This window comes from Halyomorpha halys, unplaced genomic scaffold (assembly GCF_000696795.3).
Source record: "Halyomorpha halys isolate HHAL.00 unplaced genomic scaffold, Hhal_1.1 Scaffold1207.1, whole genome shotgun sequence".
NCBI classification, from domain to species: domain Eukaryota; kingdom Metazoa; phylum Arthropoda; class Insecta; order Hemiptera; family Pentatomidae; genus Halyomorpha; species Halyomorpha halys.
Window position 1 is genome coordinate 203,608 of NW_027105149.1, and position 7,229 is coordinate 210,836.

Sequence of the window (7,229 nt, forward strand, 5' to 3'; positions counted from 1 at the left end):
AAAAAAAAATTATAAAAATAAAGTAGCAAAAATAAAACAGAACAATAATTAATACATTAACATAATGAAGTATTAATAATTGATAAATAAAAATTTGTTGAATCCACATAAATACGAAAACTAGTTGTAGATTTTAGCATAACGTTTCTATTCATCTCAACTGACACTAAACACTAAAGTTTCTTCATCACAGTTACTAGTTACGTATTGGTTATGATTCAAATTACTAAAATGAATAATTTCATTGGAATCCGTCTACGTATTTTTGACTGTTATCATTCGCCAGATAACGCTTGTTGGTCGAGCGCTGTTTGTAATCTGATTTCGATTACTTGCCAATGATTGATATTGACGATAAGGCACTCGAGAGGAGGCAGGTGCCAGTCGCACTCAGAATGGCACCAATTCTACTCATTCTCCTTTTCGCTACATCGGTACTTGGTTACGATGTCACCACTCCAGCATCCAACCGATTCTTCGACTCCCTCCTGGAGAAGTCCTTCAACCGCCAACCCTCTAACAGAAAAGTCCCTGACCGTAAATTCAACTTCCTAGGAGTATCCTTCCAACTAGGGGACATCCTGGTTTCCGGACCTAGCATGCTGAAAAGGGAAGGTGACGCTAAAATGGAGCAAATGACATTTAAGACGCAAGGTTCGGCAGATCTGTCCCTCGGCAAGATCGACTACGCTATCCGGAACCTGGTCATCGACTTCTTTGGCCATAAGATCAACACGGCTGTCACCTTCACTCTGGAGGACGCTTCGTCAACTGCCAGAGTTTACGTCGTCCAACGTGACCGAGCTAACTGCGAAGGAACCACTTTTGTCACCTCTCCTTCGGGCACACGTAAGATACGGTTCCAATCTCAAAATGGTCTCTACAATATTTTGGAATATGTCGCTTCTGTTGCGGTAAAGTATAATTTGTTACCTCTTGCTGATATTTTTGAGTTTGCCAACCTTACCGAATATCTAGAGAGTGAGCTTAACACGAGTTCTAACGAAATATTTTGTTGAATAATAAGAAATATTTTGAATTTTTATTTTTCTATGTATCCAGCGAATAGTGAATATATTTGTCTAAATAAAGATACAATACCAAGCTAGTTTATATCTGTGAGTTCATTTAATACCTGATGATATAATTTGAAATATACATTTTTCAAAAATAAAGTGTACATACCATATACATATCTCTGAATTTATTAAACTAAAATGTATAATACAACGTCCACACAAGTTTCGGCTGTAATAATATAACAATATGAATTCCAAAACCTAATAAACTATGGATCAGTGGTTTCGAGGATATGTTTTCAAGGCCCCCTCATCCAATCCAAAAAGTATATTCAGGATGTTCCTCTAGAACAAATTATTTAGCAAAACTCATTTGGATTAAAGTATTATTGGATGTATATATATTATAAATGATTTTTGCTAAATAATTATATTAAATATATGTATTTTCTCTCCTCTATAGTGAACCCTACAGAAGAGGCGTATGTTTTAAATAATTTGTGTATACACCATACCACAAGCATATTATACATACAGTGTTAGTTCACAATTATTACAATTTTGTTACAATATTATGTACGATGCGATAGAGAGAGAAATACAATAGAAAGAAGAATAAAATATAAAATAATATAGAATATAATAGAAAGAACGTCATACGAAACAATGAGAGGTGAGAGTTGTTAGAAAATAGAACAGTAAAAATAAATAAAATACATCTGAAAAGAGAGTAAAAGAAAAATGACACAATATGTGAAATGACATAATTTATATAATCATAATTTAAAAAATTACTATCTATGAATATAGATAAATACAAGTCTGCTGAAGACATTTAAACTTAAAAATCAAAAAAGTTACACTACTTTAAATTTGACAGAACGGTGTAGTTCTTGTGTAAAAGAAAAAGTGAAAAAAATGTCATTACATTTTATTGATCCATTTCAACAAGGCTAATTAAGTGGAATTTCGAAATTCAACTTCAGTTATCTAGAAAATGGATGAGCTCATCAAAATCTACAAAAGTAACAGAAGCTTTAAAATATAATTAGCCATCGCCAAACAGCTTTTGTCTAAAAAAAAAAGGCTCAGATTTCGTTGAGGTAGCAAAAACAAGAAACAACAATCTTTACGTCAAAAATCCCCCCAAAACTGCCTTTTATGCAATTACAAATCTGTCATGTCGTATTTTGTACAATATATTTTTATTGCATCTTGCGGCATGACAAATGTTTTCATTATATTATATTAAATTATTTTCCATTGACATCTCTCGGAACCCTCATCCATCGTCAACTGCCTCCAGTCGTTGACAACCTGTTTAGTTTTGGTTCAAAATTTATATTAATTTATCCTCTTTTTTCTCTGATTTGAGAGTTGATCCCTTTCCGATAACCTCTTTAGTTGAAATATCACTCTTGTTTACAGGTTTAAAGAATGCACCGATGCCAGTTTTTGCCTTTTCTTCTTTTTTTTTTCTGTTTTTCCTTTATTCCCAGCAGGTTGATCTGAATTTTTCTTTTCTGTCTGTCGACTGAAGAAACTACCAATGTTCCCACCTTTACTTTTCAAATATTTTTCATTGCCAGATGCTCTCTTTAGTTTTGTAGAAGGCTCACTACTATCTGTAGAATTTTCACTTTTAGGTGGTTTACTACTCTCTTCATTTTTACTTTCTCTCTTTGAGCTCTCAGTATCCTTGGTTACTATTTGCTTCTTTACTGGTACTGATAGATTTAGGAAATTCTTGGCATCGGTGATGTAATTAATTTCTCTCTTTTCGATTTCCTTAACTGGGTGAACAGGACAAAACCTTCTAGTTTCCGGTAATACAGAGAAATGTGGAAAAGAATTGAAAATGTCTGTCGATGAAAAAGAACAACCAGACCTCTGGATACTAAAAATATGGTCAGTGGTAATTTTAGAGAAAATCTGTTTAACAGCCTCTTTTGAATCTCCAATTACCAACTTCAATAGCCTTCCTTTTCCATTTTTAAGCTCACCTCCCATAATATAAGTGATGAGAAGTCGATTTTTGACATCTTCTTGGGTTGCAAATGCATGTAGCAGCTGTTTTGCAGTGTTTACATGAATCTTAAGTATAATATGCTTGTGTGTCATGTGCACACAATCGTATGTGTAATATGCACATATTGTGTCATTTTTCTTTTACTCTCTTTTCAGATGTATTTTATTTATTTTTACTGTTCTATTTTCTAACAACTCTCACCTCTCTTTGTTTCGTATGACGTTCTTTCTATTATATTCTATATTATTTTATATTTTATTCTTCTTTCTATTGTATTTCTCTCTCTATCGCATCGTACATAATATTGTAACAAAATTGTAATAATTGTGAACTAACACTGTATGTGTAATACGCTTGTGGCATGTATTACTTACTATATTGATTTAATTAAAATCCGAATCACTAATTAATCGACAAATATTATATTTTGTAACTAATTTATTTAGAACTGTTATCGGATTTCTTCAATGGTGTATTTTTTTTTTTTTATAGTTTATGTATTAATCTAATAATTTTCACATAATCTTAAAAAAAATTCCAATATGTTCAAGGTACACTAGTATTTATTTTTTCAGTGTTAAATTGATTTATTATCTATGTATTTTTTTCTCTTTTTTGAGATTAGTTTTTGTTGTTTAAATAAAATAACTTATTTCAAACTCCATTTTGGTCAAAATAATTATTTTTTGTATTATTAAAATTCATATTAAAGTTAATTGTAAATGAAGTTGTTAAGTTATTGTCTGAACTCCCTCAGCTACAACGGCCTCTCAAAACTCTCATATTTTTTTTTATTACTTCCTTCCTGGCCATTTCTGTCTGATTTAAGGTGTGTTATGTATAAGTAATTGATATATTCTCACCAGAGTATCCTTAGTTCTAAGTAGTATATGTAATTGTATTTGTTTAAATAAATAATATAGGAGTTAAGAAAAAAAACCAGAGTGGGATCCACGTTTTCATTCCCCCAATAATATAAAAATCTCCCCAGGTCAAACCACCGACGCAGTAGTAACGAGCTTGCTAAGGAAGACGCCTCAACTCCCTCGGCAACAGAAGGCCTCTTAAAAAAGCTACATGATACCGACGTGTACTCTATCATATACCTTATTAGCAATCAGTTTTCGCTTTTCTCTAACCTCTAGCGCCTCTAGCGGCCAATGTCCGCCTGTCAATATTTTCGAATTAATTTTATGGCAAAATAATACTTTATAAACACAAATATAAGAGCTCTGAAGAGTAAAAAGAACTTGAGTTAAAAAAAGATATCCGCAATGGGAAGTTCTTTTTTGATGTCCGGAAAAGTATTTACTTTACTATTCGTTACACAACAACACTTGCTTACACAACGTTACTTGCTGGTAATTCTGTTACATAAGGAACATTATTATTTCACTAAACATAAAACAAGGAAATCATTTAAATGTATTTTGCATAGATCTCTTAGCGTGAGAAAATTATTTCACCTTCTTTTTTTAATTGAATAATTGTCTGGTTTTTTTTTTATTATTTCCTCACAACACGTAATATCCTAATAATTATATATTACTTTTACCTAATTAAAACTAAAAGGAGAGGGATTAGGGATTGATGTACATGATGTCCATTGAGAATTACCCCACAATAGATCTCTTGTATGTTTAAAAGTGAGTTGAAAGTTCAGTCTGATAGTTCATATCTAGTAAAACATAAAGCGATCTTCTTTATCTACGTAAAGTTTATTAAAGTTCTTTATCTACGAATTAAGAAACTTACTAAAATAAAATAGTTCTTGTCGGAAAACTACCAAGCTTCTCTACATTAGGTAGTGAGGAAGTAAAAAAAAATTCGAATTTTTTTCTTTTACTTTTGTAAATTTTTATCATTTTACAGTAGATTCCCTGTCTTTTCATATGATATGCAACACTACAGGTTTGGGTAAATATTTAAATTATCTGAATATTCTGTATGTTTGTATGTATAAATATCAATAAAAAGATTCTGCCTTTCATTAATTTGTTACAATATACAGAATTAAATACACAATTTTTCAAAAGCAATACTTGTATGAACTAAAAGTTAATGAGTATGAATTATCATTAGTATAGAGAGAAAGAAATATTTTATTCATTCATGCTGCCCAAATACATCGGGTTGCTACATTACACAGCATACTGATCAATCCGTGACTGGACAAATATAAGTTACATATTTTTACATGATATAATATAATAGATAGATAACATATTTTTTTTTTCTTCCACAGTTTTCTTTTACAATTAATACCAGCCTACAAACTAACTAAAAGTTTTTCGATTTATTCCTTTTTTTTTTCTTTCCCTACTATTTCACAACCCCTATTTCATTTGATCAACAAATTCCCCTATAAACCAAATATTAAAATATTTAAAACAATAAAAAATAATAACTAAAACAACAAATAAGATATGCGATGAATGCATGCCATCCCACCTCTGGATAAACTCCCCTACTCATTAATTTCCATGCATGTGGTGGTGGATGATTCCCAGGGAGTCAAGTATTATATTCTCTGTCAACCAAGCCACGTCCTGGACATCGACCCCGAGCTCCTCCATGAAGCTCCTAGTTGTGCTGGGAATCGTTCCACGGGCTCCGAACCAGAGGCCTCTCACATTGAAGTCTCGTTCTCCGAAGCCCTCACGGAACTTCTCCTTGAAGAAAGGGATACATTCACCGTAAATTTCCTTCTTTTCCCTATCTACCTTATTTGCCTGGTCAAGGTCGTTATTTACATACCTCACTGTGGGATCCAGAATGATTGCCGACTTCCCCTTCTTAGGGAAAGCAACAATATCCGCATATCTTGTGGATCCATCCGTATCTACGCAGTAGACCTCGTCTAAGCAGGCAGAATCTCTTTCTTTTAGGAGCTTCATTAACTCGTATTTCACTCTATGATGTCGGCGAGTTATAAGGAGGGAGTTGTTGGGGCATTAAAACTGATCACCGCATTATAAATGTGAAAATTATTTATTTATACATCATAAATGTTGGCATTTATAATCCTACATTAATAATTAAATTTTTTTAATCTTAACACTTTCTTGAGACTGGTTAATATTGTTTAAATAAATAAAATTTTATCCATTTTAGTCTCAAAACATTTTTATTCTGTTTATAAGTCCGCGGTCTCATGCAGGCTATTTTGCCCAAGTATATCCAACAAATTACCCTAATTAGTCAATTTTCGCATTAAAATTAAAATGGTTTATCACCGTCACCTTCTTTGTTAAACATTTTTCATAATTATATTCTTGTGATACATTTTTAACAAAGTGACTGTGATAAATAATTTTTATTTTTATTTTAATGCATGAAGTTGTTTTTTAAATGATTTTATTCTAAAATTGTATTAAGATTGTCCATGAGGATGGCCGAAACGTCGGACATATCAATTGAATAAAAATGTTTTGAGACTGAAATGGATAAAATTTTATTTATTTAAACAAAATTATTAATTAATATTTTAAACAATATAAAATATAACTATTCTTGATTTTCATCAATCAGTTTAATTATTCAAATACTAATGAATTGCTTCATAAGATTCATTTTCGCAGTTGGAAGATCTCTCATATCTCACTGGTATTTTGAGCAATTGTGGCTTTTTATTTCCGTCGACAATACTGGATTCTTCTCATTACAGTACTAAAGAACCAAAAATTTTGTCTATATTGTAGAACTGCTCAACCCGAGTCGTTCCAACTAACTACTTTCTATAAAAAGACCTTTTCTATTTCTTATATATATTTTTTTTATAATTAATTGTTATTTATTTTTAATTACTAATAAAATTATTTTTTCCTTAACTCAATCTTACAGGATTTAGAATTATTATGAATTCGTAGAACTTACGAATAAACAACAATGAAAATTTTTAAATGATTTGTCAAACCTTTCACTATATGCTTATAATTCACTAACTATTGTTATACTCTATTGTCATCAGACCATAAATATAAATCTTTCTTCGAATGCCATTCATTGTATCAAATCGCCTGCCTTATCTCATCTAAGATAACTCAACAACTGATAACAAATTTCTTAGAAAACCTTAGACTCAATGTCGATGTCGGAGTTTTACCCGCAAAAGATATCATCGATGGGAATTTTACAGGTGTAAGTGACATTTTAAATTGTATCTTTGGTTGTTTTAGATA